Genomic DNA, 20,378 nt, shown 5'->3' with positions numbered 1-20,378 from the left:
AGATATAATATACATGGGTATGTGTGTATGGGTCCTACAGTATTCTTTTCTGTTTTTAACTACACATCCAAATTCATCTTCTACCACATTCCCCTTCTGCTCCAGACACTGTTAATTGTTTTGCTCTTACCAAATATACCAAAATCACTCTGGCCTCAGGGCTTTTGCACTTGTTGATGCCTCTAAGTAGAAGATGTTTCTCTCATATTGTTCCTGTAATGACCCCTCACTGTTCAGATGTCTCTCCTGAAATGTCCCCTTCACAGAAACTGTCCCTGACCACCTATCTTTTAAAGACCAATGCCACCACCACCATCAGGCTCATGCCTATGCCCTTACTTTATTTTTGTTTGTACCATTTATAATTACCTTAAAAAATGTTTTTGTTTATATGTCTATTTGTACCATTTGAATGTAAGCTGTAGGAGGCTGAATCATAGCCATCTTGCTCATCCCTGTATTCCTAGTGTCAGGGACATAGTGGGTATTAAATTCAATAAACATTTGTTGAATCAATGAATATATAATTAAATATATTGCATTAACTATATAATCTTTTAAATGTTTTCATGATGTTCAGTTTTCCTATACAGGTCTGTAGCATGTTTTCTCATATATGTGCAGTTTTGGTTTGTATCATGCAGCAAAATTTTAGTTTTATTCCCTGATATGCTGCTTTTTATTTCAGATATTATAGTGTCTTTGTGTGTGTGTATAATAAAAATTTCTTAATTTGTTATTTTAACTTTAAAGAATTTTTTTCAATATACACTTGTTCTAGTCACTTTGCAATAGTCTCCAAATATTTTTAATACTGTTGTTTTCATTTTACCATACATTCATGTCATCTGCATCTCTTTTTAATATTTGATTTTATTTCTTTTTTTTATATTGCATTATTTAGAGCTTCTGGAACAAAGTTGAATGATGGTTGGTATCACTGTCTTCATCCCAGTTTTAATGGGAATAAGACTAATATTTTAACATATAATATTCTTACTATCAGGATTTTCTACATAGTTTTAAAATTAATGTATCAAATCCTATTTTAATTCAGCTTTTTTATTGGAAAAGCTTCCTGAATTTTGAAAAAAAATTTGCAGCATATTTTAGAATAGTTACATTGCTTTTATTCTTTAATTTGTTGATGCATTTAATTACATTAAAATATTTTCTAATGTTGAGCCACTGTTTCATTCCAGGAGTAAACTCTACTTGGTTGTAAGTATCATTCTTTTAATTTCTTGATTTGGTAAATATTTATTGGTCACCTCGTAGTCACCTGGCACTATTTCAAGTGACATCTCCAAATGAAGATATCAAATAGGCAGTTGGGTAAATATTGTGGAGTTTTGGGAAGAGAACTAGAGCCAGGTTAGAGATATAATTTGGGAAATATCAGCAGATAGGTGGTATAGATTTGTAGTGTAGTTTAGTGAGAAAAGGGAAAAGATCCAGCAAATGTATCACTGGCACTCCAATATATGAAATCACGTTGATGAGAGGAATTAGTATAGGAGATCTAAAAGAAGCAGCCAGTAAGATAGGAATAAACCAAAGAAAGTATGATACCCCAGTAGTCATGATCTAGTCTGTTAAATTTGACTAGAAAGTTAGGTAAAATGAAGGCTCAATACCACTATGACAGTTAACCAGTTTATTTTGTTTTATTTTCAGTATATGTCATAGTGATGTCTATGACTGATTGCTTTCTTAAAGCAGCACATAAGCCTATATCATAAGGAAACAATTTATAAGATCCCTGTTCCTGGGCTATGAACAGTAACTAGAGTCTTCCATAGTTGTTCACTGGCTGTATCTCTGAATGTGACTGTAAGTCTGCATGTGTGTGTTTGCCCTCAATAATTATTAACCATTGTTGTTTTGTCTTTGTTATTATTTTTTATATAAATTGTCTATTTTCCATTTACTTATATGAGTCATATTTGTTCTCTGACACATGGGTCATTTATACTGACAACTTATTTTGTACAACAGTTTCCCACATACAACTCTGAATTAATAATTGCTTGGGTAGATACCATCAGTTCTAGGGACTTACCTACCATTATCTTCCTAGAAAAATCTGTAACAAAATTTTTGTAGTATTTTAATCTATCCTGAAACATCAAATGCTCTTTATGGTTCTGTTTGTCTTCTCTTTTTTAGTGTTCAAACCTCCTCCTCCTTGTCATTATTTATTATTCTTTCTCTGTATCCTTTTAACAAATCTGTAGTTTACATTAATCCAACAGAATGTAAATCATGTACTATATGATAAGAACAGACACTTTGAGTAAATAAAGGTGAACCAGACACACAATGTATTCTTATAAGAATAGACAGTCTATTAAAAGAGATGGAGCTATCACATAACTAATAATAATGAGATAGAAATTAATTTTTTTATGTTATAGGGGTAAAGATAAACACATATTCAAAGGAAGAGGTCACTGTGCTTTGGAGTGACAGGTAAGTCAACATTTAATCTGGACATTGAAACATAAATTGATTCTATAAATGTAGAGATGAATAAGTTACACTCAAAGAAGAGTAAACATAATAAATAAACACAGTAGGATATTGGATCAAGTAGTATGGTGAATGTAGCAAGAGGTTTCCTTAAGGTAAAATTTATGAATATGAAATGAGCTAATAGGAAATAATATTTGAAAAAAAGTATATTAGGATCATGAAATGGAACTTTGGAGTAGGTGAAAAATTTACTTTTTACAGTGATCTACTTTAGTTTTGCTACAGGTAGATTAAAAAGGCATGAACATGAAACATGAATTGGAAAATGTATACTAGAAGACTACTATAATTTTCTCATGATAATCTCACTGTCAATTAGCAACAGAGGATTTGTTTCTATCTTGCATCCCACTTTGGCCTGAGTCCTACTAAAGTATTTTAACATAGCCTCCAAATTAACAAACTAATGTTTGTAAAAAATGTCAGTTTTCATTATTTTTGTACTTATTTTGTACAGTTTTAGTAAAATTTAATAACTTTAGGTTTACTCTTCTAATAAGATATTCAATTTAAGTATGTTATTATTACCTAATAACTCACAGATATGATAACAACAAAGATAACTGCAACAAAATGAGTAAGGTATAATTTACCATACTAGATCTCTATACTAATTAAATTCACTAATTTATTGGATTGAATGACAAGGATACTAATGGTAAGCACAAAATGGAGCCCAGAAACCAAGTCAGAAATGTATGGAAACTTGGTATATGAAAGACAAGACACTATAAACAATTGGAGGATGAATAATAAAAAATTATTCATCACATTAAAAGTATTTAAATTCCTGCAACAACATAAAAATATACTCACCAAATATTAGATTTCTTAAATAACTAAATATAAAAGCAAATACTTTGAAACTATTAATACGATATATATAGTACAATGTGTTCTGTGTGGGTTAGTTTAAACAAGAATCAAAAAGAAGGGGGAGCTTAAAGATGGCAGAAGAGTAAGACGTGGAGAGCACCTTCCTCCCCACAAACACATCAGAAATATATCTACATGTGGAACAACTCCTACAGAACACCTACTGAATGCTGCCAGAAGACCTCAGACCTCCCAAAAGGCAAGAAACTCCCCACATACCTGGGTAGGGTAAAAGAAAAAAGAAAAAACAGCGATGAAAGAATAGGGACGGGACCTGCACCTCTGGGAGGGAGCTGTGAAGGAGGAAAGGTTTCCACACACTACGAAGCCCCTTCACGGGCAGAGACTGCTGGTGGTGGTGGGGGAAGCTTTGAAGCCATGGAGGAGAGCACAGCAACAGGGTTGTGGAGGGCAAAGCGGAGAGATTCCCGCACAGAGGATCGGTGCCGACCAGCATTCACCAGCCCAAGAGGCTTCTCTGCTCACCTGCTGGGGCAGGCGGGGGCTGCGAGCTGAGGCTCGGGCTTCCCAGGTCAGATCCCAGGAAGAGGACTGGGGTGGGCTGCGTGAACACAGCCTGACGGGGGCTAGTGCGCCACAGCTAGCAGGGAGGGAGTCCAGGAAAAGGTCTGGACATGCCTAAGAGGCAAGAGACTTTTTCTTGCCTCTTTGTTTCCTGGTGCATGAGGAGAGGGTATTAAGAGTGCCGCTTAAAGGAGCTCCAGAGATGGGCATGAGCCGCAGCCATCAGCACAGAACCCACAGAGACGGGCATGAGACACTAAGGCTTCTGCTGTGCCACCAAGAAGCCTGTGTACAAGCACAGGCCACTATCCACACCTGCCTCCTGGGAGCCTGTGCAGCCCGCCACTGCCAAGGTCCCGTGATTCAGGGACAACTTCCCAGGGAGAACGCACGGCACACCTCAGGCTGGTGCAACATCATGTCAGCTTCTGCGGCCGCAGGCTCGCCCTGCATCTGTACCCCTCCCTCTCCCCGGCCTGAGTGAGCCAGAGACCCCTACTCAGCTGCTATTTTATACCCGTCCTGTCTGAGTGAAGAACAGATGCCCTCAGGCAACCTACCTGCAGAGGCAGCTCCAAATTCAAAACTGAACCCCCAGGAGCTGTGCAAAAAAAGAAGACAAAGGGAAATTTCTCCCAGCAGCCTCAGGAGCAGCAGATTAAATCTCCACAATCAACTTGATGTACCCTGCAACTGTGGAACACATGAATAGACAACGAATCATCCCAAATTGAGGAGGTGGACTTTGAGAACAATGATATATGTTTTTTTCCCCTTTTTCTCTTTTTGTTAGTGTGTGTGTGTATGCTTCTCTGTGTGATTTTGTCTGTATAGCTTGGCTTTTACCATTTGTCCTAGGGTTCTGTCTGTCTGGGTTTTTTTTGTTTGTTTTTAATTAATTACTTAAAAAAATTTTTTTTGTTAATATTTATTTTTTATTTTAATAACTTTATTTGATTTTATTTTATCTTCTTCTTTCTTTCTTTCATTTTTCTCACCCTTTTATTCTGAGCCATGTGGAGGACAGGCTCTTTGTGCTCCAGCCAGGTGTCAGGGCTGTGCCACTGAGGTGGGAGAGCCAAGTTCAAGACACTGGTCCACAAGAGATTTCCCAGCTCCACTTAATGTCAAACGGTGAAAATCTCCCACAGATCTCCATCTCAACACCAAGACCCAGCTCCACTCAAAGAGCAGCAAGCTCCAGTGCTGGACACCCTATGCCAAACAACTAGCAAGACAGGAACACAACCCCATGTGTTAGCACAGAGGCTGCCTAAAATCATAAGGTCACAGACACCCCAAAACACACCACCAGACGTGGACCTGCCCACCAGAAAGACAAGATCCAGCCTCATCCACCAGAACACAGGCACTAATCCCCTCCATCAGGAAGCCTACACAAGCCACTGAACCAACCTTAGCCACTGGGGACAGACACCAAAAACAACGGGAACTACGAACCTGCAGGCTGCTAAAAAGAGACCCCAAACACAGTAAGTTAAGCAAAATGAGAAGACAGAAAAATACAGAGCAGATGAAGGAGCAAGGCAAAACCCCACCAGACCTAACAAATGAAGAGGAAATAGGCAGTCTACCTTAAGAAGAATTCAGAATAATTATAGTAAAGATGATTCAAAATCTTGGAAATAGAATGAAGAATATATAAGAAACGTTTAAAAAGGACCTAGAAGAACTAAAGAGCAAACAGAGATGAACAACACAATAAATGAAATTAAAAATTCTCTAGAAGGGATCAATAGCAGAATAACTGAGGCAGAAGAACGGATAAGTGACCTGGAAGATAAAAGAGTGGAAATAACTACTGAAGAGCAGAATAAAGAAAAAAGAATGAAAAGAATTAAGAACAGTCTCTGGAACAACATTAAATGCACCAACATTTGAATTTTAGGGGTCCCAGAAGAAGAAGAGAAAAAGGGACTGAGAAAATATTTGAAGAGATTATAGTTGAAAACTTCCCTAATATGGGAAAGGAAATAGTTAATCAAGTCCAGGAAGAACAGAAAGTCCATACAGGATAAATCCAAGGAGAAACACACCAAGACACATATTAATCAACTATCAAAAATTAAATACAGAGAAAAAATATTAAAAGCAGCAAGGGAAAAACAACAAATAACACACAAGGGAATCCCCATAAGAGTAGCAGCTGATCTTTCATCAGAAACTCTGCAAGCCAGAAGGGAGTTGCAGGACATATTTAATAAGATGATGGAGAAAAACATACAACCAAGATAACTCTACCCAGCAAGGATCTCATTCAGATTTGATGGAGAAATTAAAAACTTTACAGACAAGCAAAAGCTAAGAGACTTCAGCCCCACCAAACCAGCTTTACAACAAATGCTAAAGGAACTTCTCTAGGCAGGAAACACAAGAGAAGAAAAAGACCTACAATAACAAACCCAAAACAATTATAAAAGGGTAATAGGAAGATACATATTGATAGTTACCTTAAATGTAAATGGATTAAATGCTCCCACCAAAAGACACAGACTGGCTGAATGGATACAAAAACAAGACCCGTACATATGCTATCTACAAGTGACCCACTTCAGAACTAGGGACACACACAGACTGAAAGTGAGGGGATGGAAAAAGATATTCCATTCAAATGGAAATCAAAAGAGAACTGGAGTAGCAATTCTCATATCAGAAAAAATAGACTTTAAAACAAAGACTATAACAAGACACAAAGAAGGACACTACATAATGATAAACAGACCAATCCAAGAAGAAGATATAACAATTGTAAATATCTATGCATCCAACATAGGAGAACCTCAATACATAAGGCAAACACTAAGAGCCATAAAAGGAGAAATCGACAGTAACACAATCATAGTAGGGGAATTTAACACCCTATTTTCACCAATGGACAGATCATCCAAAATGAAAATAAATAAGGAAAAACAAGCTTTAAATGATACATGAAAAAGATGGACTTAATGGATATTTATAGGACATTCCATACAAAAACAACAGAGTACACATTCTTCTCAAGTGCTCATGGAACATTCGCTAGGACAGATCATATCTTGGGTCACAAATCAAGCCTTGTTAAATTTCAGAAAATGGAAATCTTATAAAGTATCTTTTCCGACCATAACACTATGAGACTAGATATCAGTTACAGGAAAAAATCTGTAAGCAATATAAACACATGGAGGCTCAACAACACACTACTTAATAACCAAGAGATCACTGAAGAAATGAAACAGGAAATCAATAAATACCTAGAGGGCTTCCCTGGTGGTGCAGTGGTTGAGAGTCCGCCTGCCGATGCAGGGGACACGGGTTTGTGCCCCGGTCCGGGAAGATCCCACATGCCACGGAGCGGCTGGGCCCGTGAGCCATGGCTGCTGAGCCTGTGCGTCCGGAGCCTGTGCTCCACAACGGGAGAGGCCACAACAGTGAGAGGCCCGTGTACCCCCAAAAAAAGAAAAGTAAATACCTAGAGACAATGACATTGAAAACACAACGACCCAAAACCTATGGGATGCAGCAAAAGCAGTTCAAAGAGGGAAGTTTATAGCTATACAAGCCTACCTTAAGAAACAAGAAACATCTCAAATAAACAACCTAACCTTACACCTAAAACAATTTGAGAAAGAACAAAAAAACTCCAAAGTTAGCAGAGGGAAAGAAATCATAAAGATCAGATCAGAAATAAGTGAAAAAGAAATGAAGGAAACGATAGCTAAGATCAATAAACCTAAAAGCTGGTTCTTTGAGAAGATAAACAAAATGAATAATCCATTAGCCAAACTTATCAAGAAAAAAAGGCAGAAGACTCAAATCAATAGAATTAGAAATGAAAAAGGAGAAGTAGCAACTGACACTGCAGAAATACAAAGGATCATGAGACATTACTACAAGCAACTCTATGCCAATAAAATGGACAACCTGGAAGAAATGGACAAATTCTTGAAAATGCACAACCTTCCGAGACTGAACCAAGAAGAAATAGAAAATATGAACAGACCAATCACAAGCACTGAAATTGAAACTGTGATGAAAAATCTTCCAACAAACAAAATTCCAGGACCAGATGGCTTCACAGGTGAATTCTATCAAACATTTAGAGAAGAGCTAACACCTATCCTTCTCAAACTCTTCCAAAATATAGCAGAGGGAGGAACATTCCCAAACTCATTCTACGAGGCCACCATCACTCTCACACCAAAACCAGACAAAGACGTAACAAAGAAAGCAAACTACAAGCCAATATCACTGATGAACATAGATGCAAAAATCCTCAACAAAATACTAGCAAACAGAATCCAACAGCACATTAAAAGGATCATACGTTATGATAAAGTGGGGTTTATCCCAGGAATGCAAGGATTCTTCAGTATACACAAATCAATCAATGTGATACACCATATTAACAAATTGGAGGAGAAAAACCACATGATCATCTCAATAGATGAAGAGAAAGCTTTCAACAAAATTAAACACCCATTTATGATAAAAACCCTCCAGAAAGTAGGCATAGAGGGAACTTTCCTCAACATAATAAAGGCCATACATGACAAATCCTCAGCCAACATCGTCCTCAATGGTGAAAAACTGAAACCATTTCCAGTAAGATCAGAAACAATACAAGGTTGCCCACTCTCACCACTATTATTCAACATAGTTTTGGAAGTTTTAGCCCCAGCAATCAAAGAAAAAGAAATAAAAGGAATCCAAATTGGAAAAGAAGAAGTAAAGCTTTCACTGTTTGCAGATGACATGATAGTATAGAAAGAGAATCCTAATGATACTGCCAGAAAACTACTAGAGCTAATCAATGAATTTGGTAAAGTAGCAGTATACAAAATTAATGCACAGAAATCTCTTGCATTCCTAGACACTAATGATGAAAAGTCTGAAAGTGAAATTAAGAAAGCACTCCCATTTACAATTGCAACAAAAAGAATAAAATATGTTGGAATAAACCTACCTAAGGAGACAAAACACCTGTATGCAGAAAATTATAAGACACTGCTGAAAGAAATTAAACATGATACAAATAGATGGAGAGATATACCATGTTCTTGGATTGGAAAATCAACATTGTGAAAATGACTATACTACCCAAAGCAATCTACAGATTCAATGCAATCCCTATCAAACTACCACTGGCATTTTTCACAGAACTAGAAGAAAAAATTTCACAATTTGTATGGAAACACAAAAGACTCTGAATAGCCAAAGCAATCTTGAGAAAGAAAAATGGAGCTGGAGGAATCAGGCTCCCTGACTTCAGACTATACTACAAAGCTATAGTAATTGGGCTTCCCTGGTGGCGCAGTGGTTGAGAGTCCACCTGCTGATGCAGGGGACGTGGGTTCGTGCCCAGGTTCAGGAGGATCCCGCATGCCGCGGAGCTGCTGGGCCTGTGAGCCATGGCCGCTGAGCCTGCGCATCCGGAGCCTGTGCTCCACAATGGGAGAGGCCACAACAGTGAGAGGCCCATGTGCCGCAAAGAAGAAAAAAAAAAAAGCTACAGTAATCAAGACAATATGGTACTGGCACAAAAACAGAAATATAGGTCAATGCAACAGGATAGAAAACCCAGAGATAAACCCACGCACATATGGTCACCTCGTCTTTGACAAAGGAGTCAAGTATATACAGTGGAGAAAAGACAGCCTCTTCAATAAGTGGTGCTGGGAAAACTGGACAGCTACATGTAAAAGAGTGAGAATAGAACACTCCCTAACACCATACACAAAAATAAACTCAAAATGGATTAAAGATCTAACTGTGTGGCCAGACACCATCAAACTCTTAGAGGAAAACATAGGCAGAACACTCTGTCACATAAATCACAGCAAGATCCTTTTTGACCCACCTCCTAGAGAAATGGAAATAAAAAGAAAAATAAATGGGACCTAATGAAACTTAAAAGCTTTTGCACAGTAAAGGAAACCATAAGCAAGATGAAAAGACAACCCTCAGAATGGGAGAAAATATTTGCAAATGAAGCAACTGATAAAGGATTAATCTCCAAACCATACAAGCAACTCATGCAGCTCAATATCAAAAAAACAACCGAATCCAAAAATGGGCAGAAGACCTAAATAGACATTTCTCTAAATAAGATATCCAGATTGCCAGCAAAGACATGAAAGAATGCTCAACATCATTAATCATTAGAGAAATGCAAATCAAAACTATGAGATATCATCTCACACTGATCAGAATGGCCATCATCAAAAAATCTACAAATAGTAAATGATGGAGAGGGTGTGGAGAAAAGGGAACTCTCTTGCACTGTTGGTGGGAATGTAAATTGGACACAGCCTCTATGGAGAACAGTATGGAGGTTCCTTAAAAAACTAAAAATAGAATTACCATATGACCCAGCAATCCCACTACTGGACATATACCCTGAGAAAACCATAATTCAAAAAGAGCCATGTACCAAAATGTTCATTGCAGCTCTATTTACAATAGCCAGGATAGGGAAGCAACCTAAGTGTCCATTGACAGATGAATGGATAAAAAAGATGTGGCACCTATATACAATGGAATATTACTCAGCCATAAAAAGTAAGGAACTGATTTATTTGTAGTGAGGTTGATGGACCTAGAGACTGTCATACAGAGTGAAGTAAGTCAGAAAGAGAAAAACAAATACTGTATGCTAACACATATATATGGAATCTAAAAAAAAAAAAGTAAATGGTCAGAAGAACTTAGGGGCAAGACAGGAGTAAAGATGTAGACCTAGTAGAGAATGGACTTGAGGATATGGGGTGGGGGAAGGTAAGCTGGGACAAAGTGAGAGTGGCATGGACATATATACACTACCAAACATAAAATAGATAGCTAGTGGGAAGTAGCTGCATAGCACAGAGCGATCAGCTCGTTGCTTTGTGACCACCTAGAGTGGTGGGATAGGGAGGGTGCGAGGGAGGAAGATGCAAGAGGGAAGAGATATGAGGACATACGTATATGTATAAATGATTCACTTTGTTATAAAGCAGAAACCAACACACCATTGTAAAGCAATTACACTCCAGTGAAGGTGTTTTTTTAAAAAAAGAATCAAAAAGGAAAATGAATAAAAATAATGCTGATTTGCTAAAGTCCTGATGGTATGCATTGTAGGTTCAGAGATATTATCAACCATATGATTATCAGACAAAACTATTATTCTGAATATACATCAGAGTACACTTAGCATGACCCCCTTACCATCATCAAAATACAGCAGACTATAAATGGTACAAATTGCAAAATGTTACGTACTATAGAAATGCCATAAGAAGTTCTCAAAGTCTACCCCACACTCCATGATTAAAATACTATTTAGGGAACCGGCACAAGGTCGAAGCCATATTGCATCTTGTGGATTATGAACAGGTATGATATGAGTGTTACAGGGAATGCTACAAGCTCAGGAGGTGGAGAAAACATGGTGGACTAGAAGGCCCTGCCCCCCAGTGGGTCAAGACACAGCTCCTCCTGCCGGGAAGCGTGCACAAGCCTCTTAGAATGGCCTCATCCAACAGGGGGGAGACAGCAGAAGCAAAAAGAACTAAACCCTGTGGCCTGCAGAACACAAACTGCAATGACAGAAAGTTAGACAAAATGAAATGGCAGAGGAATATTTCCCAGACTAAAGAACAAGATAAAACCCCAGAACACTAAGTGAAGTTAAGTTCAGACAGGTAGGCAATCTACCAGAAAAAGAATTCAGAGCAGTGATAGTAAAGACAATCCAAGATCATGGAAAAAAATGGAGGCACAGACCGAGAGATACAAGAAATGTTTAATAAATAGCTAGAAAATCTAAAGAACAAACAGATGAACAATATAATAAATGAAAAATACACTAGAAGGAATAAATAGAGTAAATGAAGAAGAAAAACGAATAAGTGAGCTAGAAGACAGAATGGTCGAAATCACTGCCACAGAACAGAATAAAGAAAAACTAATAAAAAGAAATGAGTACAGTCTAAGAGACTTCTAGGACAGCATTAAATGCACCAGCATTAACATTATATGGGTCCCAGAAGGAGAAGAAGAGAGAAAGCACCTGAGAAAATATTTGAAGAGATAATAGCTGAAAACTAACCTAACACAGGAAAGGAAACAGTCACCCACGTCCAGGAAGTACAGAGTCCCAGGCAGAATAAACCCAAGGAGGAACACACCAAGTCACATAGTAATTAAATTGACAAAAATTAAAGACAAACAAATTATTAAAAGTAACAGATGACATACATAGGAACTGCCATAAAGTTATCAACTGATTTCTCAGCAGAAACGCTGCAGACAAGAAAGGAATGGCATGATATATTTGCAGTGATGAAAGAGATAAACCTACAACCAAGAATACTCTACCCAGCAAGGATCTCATTCAGAGATCCTTGACAGAGGATCCTTTGACAGAGAAACCAAAAACTTTACAGACAAGCAAAAGTTAAAAGAATTCAGCACCACCACACCAGCTTTGCAACAAATGCTAAAGTAACTTCTTCTAGGCAGAAAAAAATGCCACAATTAGAAACAAGAAAATTACAAATGGAAAAGCTCACCCATAATGACAAACATAAAGTAAAGGTAGGAGATCATCTGCACACAAATATGATATCAAAACCAGAAATCATGAGAAAAGGAAAGTAGAGATGCAGGATATTGGAAATGCATTTGAAATTAAAACAACAGCAACTAAAAACAATCTTGTTTATATATAGACTGCTATATCAAAGCCTCATCATAACCACAAACCAAAAATCTGCAGTGGATACACACACACACACACACAAACAAAAGAAATCCAAGCACAAAATTAAAGTTAGTCAACAATCACAAGAGAACGAAAGAGGAAGGGGAAAAAAAAGACCTACAAAAACAAATCTAAAACAATTAACAAAACTGCAATAAGAATGTACATATTGATAATTACTTTAAATATAAATGGATTAAATACTCCAACCAAAAGACATAGACTGGCTGAATGGATACAAAAACAACATCTGTATATATGCTATCTACAGGAGACTTGCTTCAGATCTAGGGGCATATGCAGAATGAAAGTGAAGGGATGGAAAAAATATTCCATGCAAATGAAATTTAAAAAAAAAATGCTGGAGTACCAAAACTGACATCAGACAAAAGAGATAAAATAGATTTTAAAATGAAGACTGTTACAAGAGACAAGGAAGGACACTACATAAATCAAGAGCTCAATCCAAGAAGAAGACAAAATTATACCACTTGACCTAAGTGATATTTATACAGTATTTCATGTGAAAGCAGCAGAATATACATTCTTTTCAAGTCCACATGGAACATTCTCCAGGACTGATCACATGCTGTGCCATAAAATGAGCCTTGATAAATCTAAAAATACTGACAGAGAAATATGTTGCAGATGTAGGAGCAAGGTAAAATTCCACAAGACCAAACAAATGAAAATGAAATAGGCAGTCTACCTGAAAAGGAAATCAGAGTAATGATAGTAAAGATGATCCAAAATCTTGGAAAAAGAATGGAGAAAATACAAGAAATGTTTAACAAGGAACTAGAAGAACTAAAGAGCAAACAAACAATGATGAACAACACAATAACTGAAATTTAAAATATGCTAGAAGGAATCAATAGCAGAATAACTGAGGCAGAAGAACGGATAAGTGACCTGGAATATAGAATGGTGGAAATAACTGCTGCTGAGCAGAATAAAGAAAAAGGAATGAAAAGAATTGAGGAGAGTCTCAGAGACCTCTGGGACAACATTAAACGCACCAACATTCGAATTACAGGGGTCCCAGAAGAAGATAAAGAGAAAAGGTCTGAGAAAATATTTGAAGAGGTTATAGTCAAATACTGGAAAGGAAATAGTCAAGGCCAGAAAGTGCAGAGTCCCATACAAGATAAACCCAAGGAAAAACACATCAAGACACATATTAATCAAACTATCAAAAATTAAATACAAAGAAAAAATAGTAAAAGCAGCAAGGGAAAAGCAACAAATGACATACAAGGGAATCCCCATAAGGTTATCAGCTGATCTTTCAGTAGAAACTCTGCAGGCCAGCAGGATATACTTAAAGTGATGAAATGGGAAAAACCTACAACCAAGATTACTCTACCCAGCACGGCTCTCATTCAGATATGATGGAGAAATCAAAAGCTTTAGAGACAACTAAAAACTATGAGAATTCAGCACCACCAGACCAGCTTTACAAGAAATGCTAGAAGAACTTCTCTAGGCAGGAAACACAAGAGAAGAAAAAGACCTACAAAAACAAACCCAAAACAATTAAGAAAATGGTAATAGGAACATACATATCAATAATTAACTTAAATGTAAATGGATTAAATGCTCCAACCAAAAGAAACAGACTGGCTGAATGGATACAAAAACAAGACCCGTATATACGTTATTTACAAGTGACACACTTCAGACCCAGGGACACATACAGAATGAAAGTGAGGGGATGGAAAAAGATATTCCATGCAAATGGAAATCAAAAGAAAGCTGGAGTAGCAATACTCATATGACAAAATAGACTTTAAAATAAAGACTGTCACAAGAGACAAGGAAGGCCACTATATAATGATAAAGGGATCAAGCCAAGAAGATATAACAGTTGTAAATACTTATGCACCCAACATAGGAGCAATACAATACATAGGCAAATGCTAACAGCCATAAAAGGGGAAATTGACAGTAACACAATAGTGGGAGACTTTAACATTCCATATACACCAAGGGAGAGGTCATCCAGACAAAAAATTAATTAAAGGGAAACACAAGCCTTAAATGACACATTAGACCAGATAGACTTTATTGATATTTATAGGACAGTCCATCCAAAAACAACAGAGTACACCTTCTTCTCAAGTGCTCATGGAACATTCTACAGGATAGATCACATCTTGGGTCACAAATCAAGCTTTGCTAAATTTAAGAAAATTGAAATCATATCAAGCATCTTTTCCAAACACAACACTATGAGATTAGAAATCAATTACAGGAAAAAAAATTGTAAAAAACACAAACACATGGAGGCTAAACAATATGCTACTAAATAAACAAGTGATCACTGAAGAAATCAAAGAGGAAATCAAAAAATACCTAGAAACAAATGACAATGAATACACAATGACCCAAAACGTATGGAATGCAACAAAAGCAGTTCTGACAGGGAAGTTTATAGCAATACATTCCTACCTTAAGAAAAAAGAAAAATCTCAAATAACCTAACTTTACACCTAAAGCAACTAGAGAAAGAAGAACAAACAAAATCCAGAGTTAGTAGAAGGAAATAAATCATGGAGATCAGAGAAGAAATAAATGAAATAGAACTGAAAGAAAAAATAGCAAAGATCAACAAAACTAAAACTGGTTCTTTGAGAAGACAAAATTGATAAACCTTTAGCCAGACTCATCAAGAATAAAAGGGAGGAGACTGAAGTCAATAAAATTAGAAATGAAAAAGAAGTTACAAATAAAAAAGGATCATAAGAAATTAGTGCAAGTAGCTAATATGCCAATAAAATGGACAACCTGGAAGAAATGGACAAATTCTTAAAGTACCACCTTCCAAGACTGAACCAGGAAGAATTAGAAAATACAGACCTATAACAAGTAATGAAATTAAAACTGTCATTAAAAATCTTCCAACAAACAAAAGTCCAGGGCCAGATGGCTTCACAGGTGAATTCTATCAAACATTTAGAGAAGAGCTAACACCTATCCTTCTCAAAGTCTTCCAAAAAATTACAGAGTGAGGAACACTCCCAAACTCATTCTACGAGACCACCAGCACCCTGATACCAAAACCAGGCAAAGATGTAACAAAAAAAGAAAATTACAGGCCAATATCACTGATGAATGTAGTTGCAAAAATCCTCAACAAAATACTAGCTAACCAAATCCAACAACACATTAAAAAGATAATACACCATGATCAAGTGGGGTTTATTCCAGGAATGCAAGGATTCTTCAATATATGCAAATCAATCAATGTGATAAACCATATTAACAAATTGAAGGATAAAAACCGTATGATCCTCTCAATAGATGCAGAAAAAGCTTTTGACAAAATTGAAAACACATTTATGGGCATAGAGGCAACCTACCTCAACATAATAAAGGCCATATATGACAGCAAACAGTATTTCCAGTGGTGAAAAACTGAAAGCATTTCCTCTAAAATCAGGAACAAGACAAGGGTGCCCACTCTTGCCACTATTATTCAACATAATTTTGGAAGTCCTGCCCACAGCAATCAGAGAAGAACAAATAATAAAGGGAATCTAAACTGACAAACAAGAAGTAAAACTGTCACTGTTTGCAGATGACATGATACATAGAAAAACTTAAGATGCCACCCTAAAACTACTAGAGCTAATCAATGAATTTAGTAAAGTCACAGGATACACAATTAATACACAGAAATCACTTGCATTTCTATACACTAACACTGAAAGATCAGAAAGAGATATTAAAGAAACAATCCCATTTACCACTGCAACAAAAAGAATAAAATACCTTGGAATAAGCCTACCTAAGGAGGCACAATACTTGTACACAGAAAACTATAAGATACTGATAAAAGAAATCAAAGATGACACAAATAGGTAGAGAGACATACCATGTTCTTGGATTGGAAGAATCAATATAGTGAAAAGCAATCCACCCAAAGCAATCTACAGATTCAATGCAATCCCTATGAAATTACCAATGGCATTTTTCACAGAACTAGAACAAAAAAATTAACAATTTGTATGGAAACACAAAAGAGCTCGAATAGCCAAATCAATCTGGAGAAACAAAAATAGACCTGGAGGAATCAGGTCCATGACTTCAGACTATACTACAAAGCTACAGTAATCAAGAAAGTATGGCACTGGTACCAAAAGAGAAATATAGATCAATGGAACAGGATAGAAATCCCAGAGATAAACCCATGCAACTATGGTCACCTAATCTATGACAAAGGAGGCCAGAATATACAGTGGATAAAACATAGCTTCTTCAATAATTGGTACTGGGAAAACTAGATAGCTGCATGTAAAAGTAAGAAATTAGAACACTCCCTAACACCATACACAAATATAAACTCAAAATGGATTAAAGACCTAAATGTAAGGCCAGACACTATCAAACTCTTAGAGAACATAGGCAGAACACTCTTTGACATAAATCACAGCAAGATATTTTTTGACCCACCTCCTAAAATAATGATAATAAAAACAAAAATAAACAAATGGGACCTAATGGAACTTAAAAGCTTTGCACAGAAAAGGAAACCATAAACAAGATGAAAAGACAACCCTCAGAATGGGAGAAAATAATTGAAAATGAAGCAACTGACAAAGGATTAATCTCCAAAATATACAAGCAGCTCATGCAGCTCAATATCAAAAAACCAAACAACCCAATCCAAAAATGGGCAGAAGACCGAAATAGACATTTCTCCAAAGAAGACATACCGATGGCTAACAAAGACATTAAAAGATGCTCAACATCACTAATTATTAGAGGAATGCAAATCAAAACTACAATGAGGTATCACCTCACACTGGTCAGAATGGCCATCACAACAAAATCTACAAACAATAAATGCTGGAGGGGGTGTGAAGAAAAGAGAACCCTCATGCATTGTTGGCGGGAACGTAAATGATACAGCCACTATGAAGAACAGTATGGAGGGCTTCCCTGGTGGTGCAGTGGTTGAGAGTCCGCCTGCCGATCCAGGGGACACAGGTTCGTGCCCTGGTCCAGGAAGATCCCACGTGCCACGGAGCGGCTGGGCCCGTGATCCATGGCTGCTGACCCTGCACATCCGAAGCCTGTGCTCCACAATGGGAGAGGCCACAACAGTGAGAGGCCTGCGTACCACCAAAAAAAAAAAAAAAGAACAGTATGGAGACTCCTTAATAAACTACAAGTAGAACTACAATATGCCCCAGCAATCCCACTACTGGGCATATACCCAGAGAAAACCGTAATTCAAAAAGACACATGCACCCCAGTGTTCACTACAGCACTATTTACAATAGCCAGAACATGAAAGCAACCTAAATGTCTGTTAACAGAGGAATGGATAAAGAAGATGTGGTACCTATATACAATGGAATATTACCCAGCCATAAAAAGGAATGAAGTTGGGTCATTTGTAGAGACTTGGATGGACCTAGAGAGTGTCATACAGAGTGAAGTAAGTCAGAAAGAGAAAAACAAATATCGTATATTAACGCATATATGTGGTATCTGAAAAAATTGGTATAGATGACCTTAGTTAACAAAGCAGAAATAGAGAGACAGAAGTAGAGAACAAGTGTATGGATACCAAGGCAGAAGGCATGGGTGGGATGAATTGGGGATTGGGATTGACTGACATATATACACTGTGATACTATGTATAAAATAGATAACTAATGAAAACCTACTGTATAGCACAGGGAACTCTACTCAATGCTCTGTGGTGACCTAAATGAGAAGGAAATCCCCAAAAGAGGGGATATATGTATACGTACAGCTGATTCACTTTTCTGTACAGTATAAACTAACACAATATTGTAAATCATCTATACTCCAATAAACATTTTTTAAATTAAATTAAAAAAAAATTGAAATCATATCAAGCATATTTTCCGACCACAGTGCTATGGGATTAGAAATCAACTTTAAGAAAAAATAACTGTAAAAAAAAAAAAGAAAAAAACTCAAACATATGGGGTCTAAACAATATGCTACTAAACAACCAATGGATCACTGAAGAAGTCAAAGAGGAAATTAAAAAATACCTAAAGACAATTGAAAAGAAAAGCACATGATCCAAAACCTATGGGACACAGCAAAAGCAGTTCTAAGAAGGAAGACTATAGTAATACAATCTTTCCTCAGGAAACAAGAAAAATCTCAAATAAACAACTTAATCATGCACATAAAGAAACTGGAAAAAGAAGAACAAACACAACTCAAAGGCAGTAGAAGGGAAGATATCAGAAAGATCAGAACAGAATTAAATGAAATAGAGATGAAGAAAACAATAGCAACAATCAATGAAACTAAAAGCTTCTTCTTTGAAAAGATAAACAAAACTGATAACCCTTTAGCCAGGCTGATAAAGAAAAAAAGGGAGAGGGCTCAAATCAATAAAATGAGAAGTGAAAGAGGGGAAGTTACAAGGGACACCACATAAACACAAAGAACCATAAGAGACTAGTCGGAGCAACTATATGCCAATAAAGTGGACAACCTAGAAGAAATGGACAAATTCTTAGAAACATACTATCTCCCAAGATGGAAACGGGAAGAAATAGAAAATACGAACAGACCAATCACAAGTACTGAAATTGAAACTGTGATTTTAAAACTCCCAATAAACAAAAATCCAGGACCAGGTGGCTTCACAGGCAAATTCTATCAAATATTTAGAGAAGAGTTAACACTGAAACTATTTCAAAAAATTGCAGAGGAAAGAACACTCCCAACTCATTCTATGAAGCTACCACTACCCTGATACCAAAAGCAGACAAAAATAGTACAAAGAAAATTATAGGCTAATATCACTGATGAATACAGATGCAAAAATTGTCAAAAAAATACTAGCAAACCAAATCCAGCAATACGTTAAAAGGATCATACACCATGATCAAGTGGGATTTATCCCTGGAATGCAAGGATTTTTCAGTATCAGCAAATCAGTCACTGTTATACACTACATTTAAAAAGTGACAAAAACCATGTGATCATTTCAATAGATGCAGAAAAAGCTTCTGAAAAAATTCAACAGACATTTATGATAAAAACTCTCCAGAAAGTCAGCATGGAGGAAACGTACCTCAACATAATTAAGGCATATATCAAAAACCCACAGCTAACATCATCCTCAACAGTAAAAAGCTGTAAACATTTCCTCTAAGATCTGGAATAAGGCAAGAGTGTCCACTTTCACCACTTTTTTCAACATAGTTTTGGAAGTCCTAGCCACCAGCAATAAAGGAAGAAGAAGGAATAAAAGGAATCCAAATTGGGAAAGAAGAAGTAAACCTATCATTGTTTGCAGATGACATGATATATACTATACATAGAAAATCCTAAAGATGCTACTAGAAAACAACAGCTCATCAATGAATTCAGTAAAGGTGCAGGATACAAAATTAACACACAGAAATCGGTTGTATTTCTATACACTAACAAGGAATAATCAGAAAGAAAAATTAAGGAAACAACCCAATTTACCATCACATCAAAAAGAATAAAATACCTAGGTATAAACCTACCTATGGAGGCAAAAGACCTGTACTCCAAAAATTATAAGATGCTGATGAAAGAAATCAAAGATGGCAGAAATTGATGGAAAGATATACCATGTTCTTGGATTGTAAGAATCAATATTGTCAAAATGACTATACTACCCAAGGCAATCAACAGATTCAATGCAATCACTATCAAATTACCA

The 20,378-nt window shown here is 36.6% G+C and overlaps 1 protein-coding gene across 1 annotated transcript in view; it reads left to right on the top strand.

Annotated features, from left to right (window-relative positions):
- LOC307185974 (uncharacterized protein) overlaps nucleotides 1-20,378 on the top strand; it is a 640,401-nt gene that overhangs the window by 577,535 nt on the left and 42,488 nt on the right. The gene's annotated exons all lie outside the window — the stretch shown is intronic.

This window comes from Stenella coeruleoalba (assembly GCF_951394435.1).
Source record: "Stenella coeruleoalba genome assembly, chromosome: 4".
Classification (NCBI taxonomy): domain Eukaryota; kingdom Metazoa; phylum Chordata; class Mammalia; order Artiodactyla; family Delphinidae; genus Stenella; species Stenella coeruleoalba.
The sequence above is the reverse complement of the archived record's forward strand: the minus strand, read 5'-3'. Positions and strand labels throughout refer to the sequence as shown.